Raw genomic sequence first — 18,130 nt, forward strand, 5'->3', positions numbered from 1 at the left:
ACAACGAGATTCAGTATCCAGTTGGAGAATTATGGTGTGAGGCCAATGGAATTACGCATATTCTGATGGTGGAGAAAGTTAATGTGACTCATTAATGAGATGCTCATAAGCATTATTCTATATGAAAGGCAGGTAGTTTGAGGTTGGCTTTTTTAACTCTGGAAATATGAAGGACAAATGCAAGAACTCTTAGGAAATTTCAAAGCATTTGTTGACAGTTCAAGATACAATAAGGTTTTCTTTATCAGCACAGACATTCAAAGTACTGCCAGGCAGCACCTAGACGCCATAAATCACTGATGAGAGTGGATAGTTTGAAAATATTACAAAGGAAATGCTCTAGGGCATGCAGCATCTCAGGAAGTCATCATTTAGGGCCTGCTGTATTTAAAATGGTCATTTCAGTTTCCATTAATTCACATCTCTAATTAGGAAATGGATTGATCTTTGCTTAAAGTTGCTGGAGACTGGCTGGTGTCCATGGCAGATCAGAAGTGTGCATACAAATTAAATGTTAAAACTGTCCACTAAGTTTCAGACAGAAAAAATTGTAAACCTATATTTATAGGTAGCCGTTCTTAATTATGCTATTGTTGGTAGTAGGAAACCACAATTAGCTGCATTTTCACTAGGCTTCATGGTGTGGAAAAGAAGACTAAAAATCTTTTGTGAAAAAAAGATGCAAACTGTCTCTTACTATCTTGTCCTTGGTCACAGTAGCATCTCTGCAGGCAGGTATGCTTTTGTCTTGGCCAGACTCGGTAACCACCCGGGGGAGAAATATCTAGTAAAGATCCTTTGTGAAGAGCATGACAAGTGTCTTTTTATGCCAAGCTTTTGTACAATGTGTTGCTTCTGTGAGATGCTGGAGAGTGTTTTATGCCTTCCCCAGCGTAACGTGAGGAAAGGTTGTCCTTAGGATGAGACACAAAACAGAAATTACCACTTGTGATCACAAAGCTGCATTCCAAGGCTTGGTATTAGCCTCAGTGCATAGGCTAAATTCCGGGTATCATAACTGTCTTCCTAATGTTGCTTTGCACTTTCAGCTGGACAAATATTGTTATTCACTGCTTGTCCTAACATGGTGGTAAATAGCAAACATTTACCTTGCCATTTTTGGGTGCATTTCAATGCAAACTGCATGCATAGATTGCGGATTTCCTTGTGAGTCCTTTCTCCTTACAGTAGCAAGAAATTGCAATAACCTTGTGGGAAAACATCTGAAAATGCAATAAAGTTCCATTAGCCAGCATTATGAAATATCTGTTCATATATGTATGTACATATGTATTTTCATTTCTGCGGAAGCATCTGAGCTCTTCAACAGAGACATAAAGACCTGTTGGAGAAGAGACACAGCTGTGGGAGGTGCTGTCTGAAGAGCAGAGGAGACTGACCAGGCGTTTGAAAGTAGTTTCTTTCAGAGGAAGTAAAACTTGTAGTGGAAGAGAGTTAAGAATTAGATCCACTCTTGATTTCTCAGAGTACTTCACTTGGAATTGTCTGTCTGCTGATCCTAAACCTAAGATGGGATGGGACTGAATCTCTAAATCACATCTTTCACAATAGTCTTGATCTTTTTGTATCTGAATAGATTCAGTGCTGCTTACAACAGCAACTTGAGCATAAGAAAGTTCCAATGCAAGATCCTCTTGCTTTCAGAGGTGCACAAAGGTGGTGTTTTTTAAACTCAGTCTGCATCCTTGTATACATGTTTGCATCAGTTCATTTTAATTTTTCCCCATTCAGAGTTAGTTATTGTAGGTGCGTTCAAGAAGATCCTTTAAATAGTTGGGTATTTGAGGCCAGTGGTTTATCATTGTGCTTCGGAGGAACAAAGCATTCCCTTAGATGGATGGGTTGGGTTTTTTTCCTGAACATGACATGAATTCCTGTGAAAGAAGAGAGCTGGGAAACCCATAGAGTAAATGTTTGAGATTTTCTTCATTTTATTCTCTCCTTTTATAATTTCTGCTTAATGATTTCCTTGTGGACCATCCTGATGAATTCCCAGTGTGTTGCTGTGGGGAGAGCTTTCAAAAGAAAAGGCAAAGTCATCATACACTTCAACAGATCGATAGTAGACATATTAATCAGTTTTCTTCACTAATAGGTTGACTCTCTTGGGAATCTTTCAGAATTTGCTTCAAAGTGATAAATTGTTTTGATAGTTCAGAAAATGCCTTAATTTAGAAATTGCAGCTTTTCATATTGACATTGATATGAGGGGTTTAACCCATCATATATCCATCTATTGTAAAAACACAGTGTTTATTTGTTCTTTCACCAGCTTTTGTGATATTAGTCGTTGCTGTATTGAAATCTCCTACATGTGCTGTAAGTCATATTAGCCAAGGCTTTTTCTGGTTTTCTAATTCTTTTATTGGTGGAATATTATTTCTACTGGAGAAGGTGAAGTGATTTTGTAGTTTGTTCAGAGAACACCATTTTGACATCTTTGTAATCTCCCCTGAAGGCAGGCTTATTTCTGAGAAATGTTGTGGCCTGGAAGAAGGAACATCAATGATGCTCGGAGCATTTCCTTATTGGTAAGGTGAGTTGTTTTAGGTGATTGTATTTTTGTAGAAAAAACTTCTGTCTTCCTTTTCTGGGACTGTTTGAGAACTCAGAAACTGGACAAAAATCTCAACTTGAGCAACCAGTTTCTGCCACTTAACTGTGTATGCATGTGTGTGCAGATGTTTGAGGACTTTAGTATCCTAGTCTAAGACAGACCTTCTCAATAAATACAGCCTCCATAACCTTAAATAGTGATTTTCATTGTATTGGTTAAGCTATTATATTCTTACCAGCAGCTTCCTTGAAACATGGCTGATGTTTCCAACTCCTGTGGGATAGGTAGCTGGAAGCGATCAGGCAAACCACTCGGTGCTTTGTGGAATGTTCCACTAGACTGTGTGTTCAATAATGCTGCAGCTATTAAGTAAATTTATCATTCCCTTCAGTGTGTGTTGGTTATAAAGAAATCACAATTGTAGAATTGATAACTCTGAAGTCCCATTAATAGATTGGACCTCATAGATGTAAATTTTGGTGTTTTTTCTTTGGTCTCCAATTACTACAGGCTGAGTGAGAGTTCATATTAGACACATAGGCACGCATATGCCTAAAATGTTCTTAAAAACCAATTAAGTATACATGTGGGAACACATTTTGCACTGACTCATATAATTTTGAAGAACATTCAAAACATTTAATTGCTCTCAAAAGACATGCAAAATGTCTTAGTATTAGTGTTGCCACGCTATAGGTGGGAAGTCAAAGGCTTAAAGAGTACATGATTCCTTTAAGGTCAGAGAGAATGACAACCAAGATTCCCGAATTCTAACAGCAGCACTTTTTTCTATGACAAGATACATCCTCTTATTTATTATCTTTTTCATTATTATCTTTTGATAATGAAAAGTTGTCTAATTGGTTATCATTTTGAGTGAATCACCATATCACAGCATTCTCAAGTATGTATGAGATCAGAACTTTAAAAGCCCTATGCTTTTTTCCCAAGTTTAATAAGCTTACTGAAGGATATTCATGAAATAATTATGCACCTTCTGAGTAGCTGAACCACCTACAGAGGGAGAAGATAGACAGCAGGAAGCTGACATTGAGTTTGGCAGACAAGTTAAACGACGTGTGCAGGGGATTTCCAGTGTCTGTGTATGAAAGAGGATTTTCAGCAAGTATCTCACAAATATTGCCAAATGCAGTTAATATCTTGTTATGTGAACTAGAGAGATTTTCTCTTTGTTTTAGAAGCTTGAGCATAGTCAAACTGTAATCCTTTCCATATGATACCATGTTGATCTTTACTGTCAGAGTTTAGGGATGGAGGGATCTCAATAATGAAAAAGGGTGGGAAAAGCAAAAGTAGTGCCTTTGGTTTTGATGCAGTCATCTGAAGGCTCCATGTACACTTGCGATTATGGAGGAAGATTAGAGTCTGATTCCTTTTGACTCCATGCACAGGCATGAACCAGATTTCCAAATCTGCATGTTCCCAGCCTTCTTCTTCGTGAGAGTTGCTAGCCCAGATCTAGTTACCACAAGTGCCTGTGAACCTTCTTGAACTGCTGAGCTGCTTTCAGTCAGCTTGAATATCAGAAATACACTAACCCAATAGGATTGGCTCAGCCCTGATATGTACTCTTGAGGAAATCATTCTACCCCATGCTGGTAGACCAAGTTTCCAGCAGAAAATGAACTTGATGATCTGATTCTAATTAGTTTCTTGATTTAATGGCAGTAATTTTACTTTCAGGATGGTTGTCATTGCCCCAGCTAGCAGCAATAATAGAATTGGTTTCCTTAAAGGCCCATTTACAATGCATCCTCTGTTGAATCTTAAGCAATAACAAGCAGAAGCCTACAGTTATTTCAAAATCACGGTATTTATATGGTTAAAAGTGTCAGGCTATCTTGCCTGAGACTGCTGACTGGGAATTGCCGATATAAGAAAACGAACACTCATAAAGTTAAAATATAGTTTGGATTGATTCTATTGCAGTGTAAGATGATCATCTTTTTCTTTCATTGCTGATTTAAACACCTGGAAGTTAAAGTCCTCATAAAATTAGAAACAGGCAAACAAAATCTTTAAGGAAATTAAACAGCATGGGATGTGATGTGTTTACACCAGTATAAAACCAGAATGACTCCACAGAAGATAATTAAAAGCAAGTGAAACAAATTGACTGATCTCTTTAATAACCTAATGGGCAAAGCATCATTAAAGTATCATTCTATTTCAGTTACCTCAACTTCGTATGCTTTCAAAAATTATACTTAAGCTGGAGAGCTATAAAAACTTGTAGCTTAGTTATTTTCCTTAGAAGTTTAAAACTTCTAAGAATTTAGCTCTCCCCAGCTAGATTAGAATTTGATTAGGTATCTTCACATAGCAGTGCATTTTGAATTGTGGACTTCAGAGCCTGGAAACCTTTGCTTGAAAATCCCATTCTGCTAGCAAATGAGCCTCCTGAATCAATGTAACCCTCTGTTTGTTATCAAAATGCTCGTGAAGGAAGAGACTGGGGCTACCTGGCAGTTCTGTGGAACAAATTAGACATACAGGAAAGAGGCTGGGGCATATCAAGTCTGAATAGGTGTGGTGGGAGAAGTGTTTAACTTGATTTGGTGGAAGGCAGGTTTTTGTGCCCCTGTGATTTGCACAGTCCATAGATTGATTCAGCTTGGGATAGTTACCTACCCCGAAGACCTGAAGGTATTGGCTAGTCTGTCAGCTCCTTGTCAAGCTTTGTTCCCTTCATTAAGAATATATCTGCATCCGCCCTTCTTTTGTCCTGTATTAAATGGAATTTTCCATTATTACTCCGTGTACCTATTTACCTTTATAAATTCTTCAAACTGAGGAACACTTACAGCCGAAATCCTCAGCTTTCAAATTCTTCATTCATAGAACACCTGCTGACTCCTGTGATAGCTCAACTTAAAAAACTCTGCTAGATTTGTTCCTGAATTTTGAAAAGTAAAGTACATTTATAGTCTTCTCTCAGCTATGGATAATTACATAGACTGATCAGCTGCATACTTATTTATGGGTTAAGGTGTTTGCATGCATGTAGTCCCTTGGGAATGGCTTGTGAAATAAAGGCCACATTGATCCAATATTGTATTTTGTGTGTGTATCGTTAAATATTTAAAGCAGAATGATTGTAAAGAATGGATGGAAGCTGCATTTTGAATGGAGGTTGTGATGAAAATATGTAAACCGGGAAAAGTGTTAATGCTGAAATGTGCTGCTGGTTTTAATCAAAAAAAATGAAGCATAAAGATGTATTTCTTTTTTATCAGGAACTTGTACTCATGTTCTGAAAAATTCACAGATTCTGAACATGTTTAGATCATGTATGGCCATAGAGATACATAACTCACAATAGCAAAGAGATTTTCTTTTCACAATGCTCTGTTATAACCAGATAAAGTATCTAACAATGTATTACTCTAAAGTGCAGATCAGAAAAAAACCAACAACTAATCATAGTCAGAGTAGAGGCTTAAGATATTAAAACCATAATTCAGCCACCAAGTTGACAGAGTAAGATGAGACAGTGAAACTGTGGCACCATTAGCATGTAACAGAAGCTGTTACGTGTTTTTAAATGTACTCTGGCTGAATAAAATTGCTTGTCCTTAGGGTCTTAGTGTCCTGTTGGTCCTTTCCAGCATCAGGGAACATTAAGCACAAGAGCAGGCTTGTGTCTAAACCCAAAAAAATGGCTAGATAAGGTGACACTGACCTAGGCTGGTATAACCCCAGGAGTTACAGAAGCTTTAAAAACTTAAAAGCTAGGCTGTTACTTAGACTTTATTCTCTTCCCTTAGAGCTATTTAACTACTTAGCAGGAACCAGCCACAGCTGCACATTATCCCCATCAGCCAACCCACTGCCCCTGAAGCCGGCCCACAGCTATATATTATCAATGTTAATTAACCTGCCTTCATTCCTCTACAATTCCTCCCTTTTTTTTTTTCCTTCTTAACATTTCATACCTTATGTTTTTAACAATCGTCACAACCTTTTTACAAATAAACTTTTCATACAGTCCAGACAACTTGGCTCTGAATTTTTTCCTTCTTAACATTTCTTGCCCTATGTATTTAACAATCACAAGAACCGAAGCATACCTGTCCCGTTTTCTGGCTTTCCATAGCAGCTCTTGCTACAGCTACATGGGATAGTGAAACACCAGCGCAGGGTATAGGCCCCTTCTGGTTTGGTTGCTCATTCAACTCCTGTTTATAATAGTATTAATTTAAAATCATTGTACTGCAATAAAGGTTCAGTTAAAGCAGTTAAACAAGTTGGAAGTGCGAGCGTAGTTACCTACTAGGCAGATGCATGTGATTAATTTATGCCGTGAATTGGGAAACCATTGTGGTGGCTGGATGGAAGGAGTGTCACTGCTGACCCAATGGCTACAAGAGGCAGGCCATTGCAGAATTTTCTGTGAAGAACAGCAAAGCATCCTACCTGGCTTGCTCTACAGAGGCAACCACTACCTGGCCTCCTGACAGGGAATTTCTGCAGAGCAGCCGTGGTGTGACAGGGCTGGTTTGCTCCCTAAAGGCGAAGGACAACAGTGGGGTGAAGCTCCCTGGCAGGAGGCTGCAGGCAGTGAGGGCTGGCAGAGCTGCTGCCTGCTCAGTGCCGGTTTTGAAGACAAATGCAGAATTTGCTGGCTCTCTTGAGCAATGCTAACAATTTCCAGCGATAACTCAACCTTACCTTTTTGTTTTAAAATCAGTATTTTTGCCAACTTACTGTGAAGGCTTCCTACTTGGTGTACAGATGGAAATAATTTAAGAGCTTAAGGTCTTCATTTATTTTCAGTACTGGGACCTTTTTCCAAAAATGGCCTGGGAAGTTAGACTAGGAAACCATTCTTGTTGCAATTGTAGCTACTGCTGCTGAGCACAGTGTCCCTGTCAGATACCCTGTGTTTTTCTGGTTTCCCCTGCGGGTTGGCAGGCTTGGGTAGATGTTTCTGCAGGCACAGCTACTCTTGCTGGCAATTATGATCTTTGCAGCCACCTCTAAAACACTCTCCCTCCAATTCATTCCTAACCTGTGTGATCCTATCAGACCCAGTCTCTCCCAGGCCTCTTACCACTGTTGCAATAATGTGGTCAGTGTTAACTACTACAAAGAAACACATTTTAGTATCTTTTTATTTATAAAGGAAAAGACACCGGTAGAGTCACAGCACATAACAAACTTAAGTGTTGCTTCCAGACAGAGGTTCCGATGGCTTCAGGTGCCTCTGCATTATTCAGTTTGCATATTTATTGCTCTGTTGTTTGATAGACAGGGCATATTTGTCTTTTAACAATAATGTATTTGTTGTTAGAAGCAGAATATGATAATGTCTGTCCTTGGAGTGGTAGGCTATGTAGGGAAGAAAAGGAAGTGGGGAAGTTACAGTACCAAAACATGTAGGGTAGTTATTTTTGATTGGATTGTTAATCTCCTAAAGCAATTTGCCCTTTCCTTTTAATACTAGTCTGCACTGAAGATCAGATAGCAATTAGACCTTAAAATAATGAGTATCAGAGACAGGCCTATAACAAAAATAAAAGTATGATAAAAAATGGAAAATAAAACTGTCGGGAGATATTATAGTTTTAATGCTTGCATTGAAATGAAAATGCCAAACATCAGTGATAAAAGGCAAAGTAAATATTATAACTTCTGTGGATTCAGTCCTATCGTGTGTTCTGGAAATTTGGATATTGTTTTAAAACAAATTATTTATGATGATACTCCTTTAAACACTGGCAACAACAATCCTCTGTCTGACGGGAGAGGTTTGACTTGGGTATGAAAGGCACCATCCTCCCCCCCAGGGCAGGTGAGGTTGGGGATCTGTGTGTGATCTCCACATGCAGACATTGCTAATAGTCACTTTTAATTATAAAGATAAAAGATGTTGAGATAAGTGTGGATAGTGAATTTCAAATTTAACTGCATTCAAACAGATTGCCCAGAGGAGTCATGGCATCTCTGTCCTTGGAAATATTCAAACCTCAGTTTGGGCCCAGTACTGAGCAGCCTGCTCTGGCTGACTGCTGTGAGCAGAGGGTTGGACTGCACGGTCCCCAGAGGTCCTTTCCAACCTCAATTACGCTGTGCTTCTGTGAAGTGAAAGGTTGAAGACATTACTTAATCACAGAATTACAAAAAAAGTTGAAGGAGCTGGCCTGTAACCAAACTTGGCCTGTGGTGCTAGAGGACAAGGAGACTTTGAAACACCAGGGTCTGTGGAGGGTGAATATAACTGATTCTGCATGCCAGAAATGCCTGCTGAGCAGGAGCTTGCTGTGTGCAAGGAATAAAGTGTATCTTTAATGAACAGAATCATTTGGTTCAATGGAATAAAAGCGAATACATCTTTCCTAAATATTTTTCATAGGGGACCTGAAAATACCTTGCTTAAAAAAATATCACGCAAACAAACATGCACAGGGTATGGTCTGAGGGCTCTTGTTTATACCTGACTTTTGCAGACTCCCACATCAGTGGTAATTTGTACCTAAGTGTCTGTGGGCAAAATTTTGATCTAGGACCAAAAAAAAAGAATTAAAAATAAAGTATTCAAGACGTAGTGACCAGAGTAATGTCAACAGATGGAATCAGCTGCTGACATGAAATAGCCCCATGAGAACTGTCTTTACAGCATCCCATCAGAGAGTTTGCTCAGTAGTTGTCCCAAAGAAAATGCACATGTTGTACATGGCTATCCTTTGCCTCTTTCATCTCCCCGCCGCTGCGGACCAGAGGGATGTCAAGTCTTGCGGAGACAGAGGCCGTTGCTAGTCACCATGAAGGTGTCAGGAGTGCCAAGTTTTCCCTTTTATTGACAAGACAGAGACACTGCTGCAGTTGCTTCTTACTGACAGTACAAATTCAGTGATTAGTCAGCCTGTATATTTTTACTAAGGATGAGCAAACTGCCAATTCCTTTACGAAGAAGGTGTTCTCTCATTCACAAGATGGTAACGTGGTTTTGGTGCACCGAAATTTGTGTGTCTGTTGACTGAGTCCCTAGAGGTGAATGAAAACAAATAACCTCAGAGTGCTGCTTTCATCTGCCTCTTTGCTGCCATTCAGGATCTTTGTTTCCCTGTTCTTTGCACATTAACAGATGCCCAGCTTACTTGCTTTAATGCCTGTTAGATGCTTAGGGTAACTTGCTTATGCAGTTAAGCCTAAATTGCCAATCAATTATGAAGAGAAAGAACGTATATGGATTACAAGTGTCTTGAAGGCCATCAGTATTTATCATCCAGGATGTAATATACTGGTCTAATGGTAAAAAAATAATTTTAAAAGTACCTGCTGTCTCTCTTGGCTTTTCTGTTCTAATGGCAATGCAGTACTGTAGCTGACCTATAACGTATGATGTTTTTAACAAAAGCTGTCATAATATTCCATGGCCAGCTCTTTAACAAGTACCTTTTGTAACCGTTTCTGGGTTTTAGTATGGTAAGTCTTGTGTAGCAGGCATGGCTGCATGTAGAAGGCATGGCCCGAGGGCCTAGGAAATCTAGCAGTGTTCTCATTTAGAACTCTGTTTTGCTCTCCCCTAACCGCAGCCAGGAGCAGAGCTGGTGTCAGCTGGTATGTAGAATTGTCTGGGCTGGCCGTTGATTGTGAACACTGTGCAGAGCGTTACGTCAGTGAAGTGCTCATCGTTCTGATCTGTAGTGAGAGCAGAGGGTCAGGGGCTTTGGGTGCACCCGTGCCGCAGTCAGAGGTGTCACCTCGTGTAAGAACACCCAGTAAAGCTTTGAACTAACTACTTGGGATACCGATTGCAAAATAGGTGCAGGAGGAAAGAAGTCGTGTCAGGCTATACCCAACCGTATGGGCCAGTCTTAGGGCTAAGAAAGGCAACTTACTTCGGTCTTAGAGCCAGTGGGAGTATAAGCAGATTAATGTAGTAGTTGAAGCCAGGGCTTCAACAGCAGCACATCCACAGTGACCTGATTTACAGAGCTATGGATTGTGCTAGGGAGATGAAGTGAATTTTCCCAGTTCAAGGAGGGTCAGTGCCCACTGTGCTCTCATCCTGTCCTCTGCGGACAGGACGTCTCTCCATCGTTTATAATTTCTCTCTGTGTACATTAGAAATTCCGTGTTTCAGGAATGTTTGAAAGCCAGAATCTATTCTGATCTGCCTTTTTCAGCATACTAAAGTAAAACCAAAGATCTAAACAATGCTGTATTTTATCATATCCAAATGTTAATGCTGAGACTTAAATCCATGTGTATTAATTAACTACAACATATTAATAGTTGTTTAGTTGTAAACATCCCTTCTACTGTTGATGCATTTGTAGTGTGAAGGAGACCAGGGACTTCAGAGTGCTTCCGAAGCCTTAAGCATACTGCTTCCCAACCAAGAACATTAATGTTTGTTACATACAAAGCTATTGTGCCTTCTTTCCATGCTTCATTTCTCCCTGTCTGTAGATGAGTGTTCAAAAGAGCTGGTGGGTAATCATACTCAATCAAGTATGCATTTAAGACTTCACTTGCTTCTTTTAGGTAGAGCCCCCTCATTCTGTACTTCAGAGTCACTGAAAAACAATAGAGAACTGAAGATGTAGAATTTAGATCTTGAAAATGTGCTTTGCAGTCCTAGTTAACTCTCTCATTGTCCAAGTCTTTGTAATCCTTTCCAATTGCAGGAAGTAAAAACTGTAATGAGTGAGATTTATCAAAAAGATAACAAAGCCTTAGGCAGGGAGCTGGCCATTGACCTGTGTGTACTACAGTTACAACAGCCAACAACAAAAGAAAAGTGGGTGGGGTAAAGGTTAAATATCGGGTGCCTTCGGTGAAGTAATTGAAGTAATCCAAATTGCATGAAACCATTTAGGTTTAGTCCAAGCCACATTACCTCACATTTGGTAGGTACTCCAGACAGTGTGTCTAGCCCAGCTGAAAGGGAGTAATTTGCTAAAACTGTAACTTGGTGCTGTTGCTGAGCCTGCTGTAATCGGGACCAAGCCCCTCACCATAGATGTTGAGACCTCGCTTAAAACAATCTGAATGTTGAGACCCTGCCAGTGACCACAGGCAGACTGTGCAGCAGAGAGTGCTGACACCCAGCCGCACAGGCGAACTGTACAGCAGATGAGTTTCACGCGTTACGATGCCTAATTGCGTCCTGCCTGGAGCAGCAACACAGCATTGACGCTGCTCGGTGGCATGGAGTGGGGAAAGCAGTACTCCCGTGTCTTCTGCCCAAACAGCCCCTTTCGCTTCCCAGCCACCTTTCCATATGTCAGGGGCCTTGTGTTTGCCATCTACTCTGAATCAAACTTCTCCCTAAACCACTAAGTTATCCTTTTCTGCCCGAAGTTGCCAGTGGCAACACTAGCCTCTACAGACTGATTGCCGTGGATGATATTTGCTGTAGTTCTTCCAAAGAAACTGCGCCTTGACAGAAGAAATTGAAGCACAGGCAATGCTGTTAGCGATGTGAAACGGAGTCTGCCTCTGTTTTTTACAGTTGTATCATAATGCTGTGAGGGTTCTGTTCAGCAGGATCAGCTTCAACATTTGGTTTCTCTCTGTGATTCATTAAAGAAGAAAACCTACCCGGGCTCGCTCAGATGGCTGATGCTGTTTGGATGATGACAGTGTGCAAGCATAAGATGCTCCAGAGCATTGTTATCATGATGACATGTGGGGGATTGTGTTAGGGATTATTTTTATTTATTTACCAATACCACATAAGAATGTGAGGGTGTTTATTGTATTAGTTGTGCATGCCAGAAACAAAGAATTCTAGAGTCATGATAAACCTGAAGCAATCTTTTTAAACAGTGGATGGACCTGCATTTAGGAGGGGGAGAATCTATTGGAAGCTTTTTAATTGTTCAGGCATGGAAGAGAGACAAAAAAGGTTGCTATTCATTACGGTGGTTAGGTTTTACAGCACATAGTTGCTGTCTTTGGTTGGGATTTTTTCATGCTGATGATCTGAGCTTCCTTTCTAAGCAAAATTTCTCTCTAACCCAGCATATCCCTTTGGGAGACTTCAGCCCCTTGGCTGGTTGATAATGTGATTGCAGATGTTTGCTTTTTTAAGCAGATTACTAAGGCTGAATGTGATACTGATATTTAGTGGTTGTTATTAGGACTTGTGTTTCTACAGATCTGAGACGGGAATTTTAATTTAATCACTACAAGTTAGAATTACGAAGTTCAGATAAAATAAAAAGTATTTGCAATTATGTGGCTGGAGCCTCTTGAGAGATCTAAAATTCACCTCAGGCAATTATTCAGCAAACGTGCTTTCCAGTTCTTAACTTGCCTTGCACGATCCTTCTCGAAAGGAACTCAGGTGCCCTACCAGTGCTCTCCTGGCCCCACGAGAGCTGATGATTTATGCAGACGTGAGGGGGGATCTGAGGGCCGTGCTCACCAGTGTAGGTTTCAGGAATAATCTGATCTCTGGGATGAAATTTTTCTAGACAAGCTTCCTTGTTTCCTCCTCCTTTCCTCACCCACATGACACAATGTTTGGAACAGGACTACCGTTGTACAGGGGCAGCAAGATCAGGCTCTGCATCTGTTGGCCTTGTTGCACTTGCAAGTGACATACTAGCAGTTGTTCTTGTGATGTCTGAACAAGTTTGTATCCTATTGTGGAGAGAGCCAAGAAATGCAGAGCTGCTCAAAATCTTTGCTATGGAAGATTTTCAGGAGCTCTTACTGCGGGATTTAGAATTACTTTACTTTGAAATGTTAATAAACGGAACTGCCTGACAGTATTCATGGATTGCAATGTGCCCACCTGCCTGAATGGGGAGTACATGCAGAAAAAAATAGCTTGCCCAGAGTCACTTAGGTAGTAGTAGACAGAAGTAGAAACTAGATTGTCAAACTTCATTTTGGCATTTTCTCCTGTTGCACTATGCAAATAAAGAATATGTCATTTACGTATGATGAGGAAGGAGATCTGTGAAATCAGATTGCCTGAAAAGTGATTTAATTTAGAACACTCTTTGAACAGAAGTAGTTCATTACTTGATGGTAAAGTTAGTGTACAAATGCTGTGTGTACACACACGAGGATGTGACACTCAGACTAGTAGGTAATGTGTAAGAGCCCACAGCTGTGGTATTCCCTGATTCCCTTCCTCTCCAGAGCTGCCCCCACTCAGCATGTCATTCCTGTGGCAAAGCTTGCTGCTGCTGGGCCATGGTCTTTCTCCATGGAGGCAGCGGTAGATTTCTCTCGTTTTCATTTCTGTTCGCTGTAATATGGCTGAGAGAGCCGATTGGTTTTGTTTCTTTCCATTTGGTATATAGGAAGGATGCTCTAACTGTTAAATTAGATTACACCTGAGCAGAATTATAAAAGTCTAAAAAGCACTCAAGAGAATGACTGCTCTCACATCTGGAATTAACACCTCTAGAGAGCAAGAATGTAAGCAACACCCTCACCCTCAATAAAATTCAAGGCCATTTTCTTTGCATAACAACCGTGAAAGTTATGACCACTCCCTGCTGACCAGTGGATAAAGAGAGAGACCTATAGCGACATATGTCTGGGAAGGAGCGATGAATATCATGTCTTCTTCAGGATGGAAGCTCTGTAGACTGGGAGCTCTATAATTCTGTTAGCATTTTAGATGAACTCCAGAGCTTTTACAGATTTGCATTCCTGCATGCAGATACTTACACATAAATGCTAAAATATCTTCTATTTTCAGCACCAGAGAGCTAACCTATGCTAAGCAAAGCACTAGGGACCAGAGGCACCACTTAGAATAGATTAAATTCCAGCCACAAAGAAACATCATTTGGATTTTTCTTGCAGGAGACACCATGCTCTGTTTCTTCAAACCCCAGAGTATGAATAAAACTTAAATTATTGAGGCAAATAGCTTAGGGAGTTTCAAATAAGGATTAGACAATTATATGAATAAAAATAGGCAGGATAAAAAGAGAAGGGCTATCAATTTGCCTGCATTTGCTTATACATTCATCACCAGGATACAAGTAAGATAAAAATCCCATCAGCATTGCCATCAGGGAGATCTCACAGGAGCAGCGCTATCTCTTGAGCAGTGATTTTGGGTGTGTGTCTAGGTTGCTAACTAGAGACATTTTAAAGAGACACTGTCTTTCGGGAGGTGGCTGGTTTGCTCTTTGTGACACCCAGATTCCTTTATTATGTGAAGATATGATGCCTTAAATAGCTAAACACTTTTGAATACCTGTTTCCTATGAAACAAGTATATTGCTAATCCTCTGGGACGGATCTGAGCTCAGAATAGATTGTTCTTGCTCTTACGTTTCAACTTCTGCCTAATATAGATAGTAATTATTCCCTAGCACCAGAGGGAAAGGGAACCTGGACCCCTTCAGTCTTAGCACTGTACAAGTGTTACATGTGCCACAAAATCTGGAGGAAGAATTTCATCTTTAGGTTTATCTTTAGGCTTAGCCTAAGTGCCTGACATAGCGAAATATCAGGCTACTCGTCTGAGGTGAGCAAAGAGTATGCTGATCTCTGAGGGCTGCTCACGGTAAAAGCGTAACTTGGATGTCTTAGATCACCTTCTAGAGGTTTCTCTGTCTTTGCACTGACTCTAGAGAGAACCAAAGCAGACTGAATATCTTGCTGAAGCCATAGCTCATCAATGCACAGGCTTTGTTGGCTCTGCCCGCTGAAACGGTTCCCCTTCTCTCACACCGAACTGCTTCTTCCCAGCTCTGCTCTACCTCTTAGCTGTGCCAGCCCAGCTCTTTCTTGGGACCATGCTGGAATATGTCTCAGTGTCTTTTTAGGATGTTACCCAAATAAGCCTGGTGTCACACAGTTCTGTTTTCCTCTTCGAAGTGGCGGCTTACATTGAAACAGATTTGTAGCTTTCTGGACACTTCACAGATGTCAGCAGTCTGTCCACCGAGGCTAGTCAGAGCCTTATAACGCAAAAAATAGCCTCCTTCTTCCTAAAATGGTGATACTTTTCCAATGAACAGGGGATGTATTTCCATTAGATTATGCCATTACAGAATTCGTGACACATAAGATGAACAATTTTGGTTCTTTCCAGTAGAAAGAAACAATGCACATTCAGGCTCAAGTGAGAATGACATTGTTCCCTCTGTGTTTTGGGAAATGACAGCTACCGAGAGGATAAACCCAGAAGAATGGCTCTAGATAAATCCTTATCTAAATTATCAACACAGAGTTTCTCTCTCACTCTTTCTCTCATTTCATAGACCATTGACCAATATTCCCGTGCAACCATCTTTTAATAGAAAAGAAAAATTTCCTCCTAGGCAAGGGGAAAATAAATGAAAAGATTATTTGCTTGGACAGATCATCTGAAGCAGGGAAATCAGTTAGGGTTATTTATTCAGCAAAAGAAGCAGGGGCACCGGATGACAAAAAATTACTTATGACCCAGGAGACACTGGCAAAACACTTTTTGTACTTACAGGACCTCTGCTTATATTTTTTGTGTTGTGATACTAAAACAAATGCGTTCTCCTTTACAATAGCCAGCTCTGTTGTTACCACCTAGGGAAACCTCTGCATATATCAGGGTTGCTGGATGAGTATCTTTGCTCCTGAATTCTTCTGTGGTTGAGACTGAGTAATCATGTATGATTTATCTCTGAATAACAGTATCTAATAATAAATTATCTAATTGATTAATGCATCCTGTAGCAGTGAGTCTGCCTTTCACCAGCTGTGGGGTACCTGTGACAGGTACTGCTGGAGTTTTCCCTTTCCTTTAAAATCTTTTCAGTACTGCTCGTCACAACAGGCTGTTGTCACTGGTTAGCTTAGCAGTGCATTGACATTTTTCTCCAGAACAAGCTTGGAGGGAAAGTGTAATATATGGTTAAATAAAATCATTTACAGCAACACCTGTAGAAATGATCACTGAGCATGTAGGGAATTTCCACGCACGAGCTGTGATCAGCCCCAGATGAGGTCTACAGAAGGTGCTCTACAGTCTTCTGTGATAGCTACTGTAAATAGAGCCACATAAAACCAGCAGTCCATATTATTAGGCAGACACTGATGTGATCTTACTGCTATCTACAGCCCCATCATTTCGCAAATGAGAGGATAGTTCTATATAATCTATCTCCAATTTTACCATGACATCCTTCAACGTTGTGACTGAGCAGAAATGAATCATTTCATTCTCCGTCACAGTTAAGCCCCTTCCAGGGTTGTACTAGGGTGACATTAAGAAAGAATTTTAAACAAAAACATGCCACGTAGTGTTTGGGCAAGGAGGAGATGGATGCAGAACAGCGAACAAGTGAATATAGAGGCAGACTTTCTCTAGTTGACAGTTGCCTGTGACACTGAGATTCAGATTCATCTGAAAAGATGTGACCTCTTTAAAAGGAGTTTTTTAGGATCTAGTTTTGCATTTTGTCTTTGTGTTGGGTCATTAAGCCACTGAGTATCTCTTGTTGCCCTCCAGGAGCTACAGGGTGGAACCTGGCTGCTTTGTGGTTCAATAATAGAAGATAATTTTCAAATACTTCTATTTTAAAGTCTTTTTCTACAAAACAAGCGGGTGTGTACATTTTTAAGTAATACAGGGCTTTTCACTTGGGCACAAAGTTGGAATTGTAGACCACTGACTCTTTTGAAATTGGTGGGATATCCACAAGGGTAAAGGGACATCTGTCTGGTCCAGTAACTGGAAAGAACAGAGGGGGAGCAAGGCTGCCACTCTTCGCTGCTGTGTCAGGGACATCAGGCGGGTGGGGGTGGGGGCAGGGGGAGAGGAACCAGGCTGAAGCAGCAAGATGAATGGAGGCAAAACCCCAGAGATGTCACCAGCAGAGACTGGTAATCCCCTGGGGAGGGTAAAGAAATCCAAAGGAGGTAAGGATCACAGTGTAGTAACATAGTTATTTAATATTCCTGGTATTATCTGGTATGGCAGAGATGTAGAATTGCAAGAACTTCTTGCAACAGTGTCTGCATACAGCAGATCACGCTACCCTGTGGTTTTAGAAACATCTTAGCAAGAGGTAGTTGAAGAGCTAGTCTGTGAACTGAGAAATGAGTCTGTTATCTTCAATGAAAAACATTTAGGTATCAGGAACAACAAAAAATTCATAATACCGGTTGCATACAGGAAACTAATTGGTAATGAATTGTGTAATCCCTGGCTGAATCAGGCTGTCTTCATACCGACATCGAAAAATACAACTTTTCCCTGAATTAATATTTCCACCAATTAATCCGGTTTTATGCATAACTTCTCTTTAACAAAGGAGTGTTTGCTACAGTTCCCTATAGGGAAAATACCCCTACAGGGAAAAAATTGCCTGCGCGTGAAGTCCTATCCTGATGGATGTAATTGTTAAAGAAATCCTGAGGATGCTGTCCACCCACCACCTTTCTGAAGTACTGCTGCAAGTTACATAGCTGATGATGGTTTGCTTTGCAACTGCTTTTTTCCCAGGTCTTAATTTTGTTATTTTGGTCTGACTTGGCTTTGTAAAAAACATGACAAATTAATTGTATCTACTTGAAGGTGCTGTCTCAAAGCTGGGATGCAATTTTATGTTAACTCCATTA

General features: G+C 40.4%; 1 long non-coding RNA gene across 2 annotated transcripts in view; it reads left to right on the plus strand.

The window, feature by feature from the left end:
- Positions 1–18,130, plus strand: part of LOC121097387 — a 56,937-nt gene that overhangs the window by 2,297 nt on the left and 36,510 nt on the right. For both annotated transcript variants that reach the window (XR_005830943.1, XR_005830942.1), the window contains one exon: positions 2,480–2,557. This is a non-coding gene — a long non-coding RNA (uncharacterized LOC121097387). The remainder of the gene's footprint in view (positions 1–2,479; positions 2,558–18,130) is intronic.

The sequence above is a fragment of the Falco naumanni genome, chromosome 14 (genome assembly GCF_017639655.2).
Source record: "Falco naumanni isolate bFalNau1 chromosome 14, bFalNau1.pat, whole genome shotgun sequence".
Lineage (NCBI taxonomy): Eukaryota > Metazoa > Chordata > Aves > Falconiformes > Falconidae > Falco > Falco naumanni.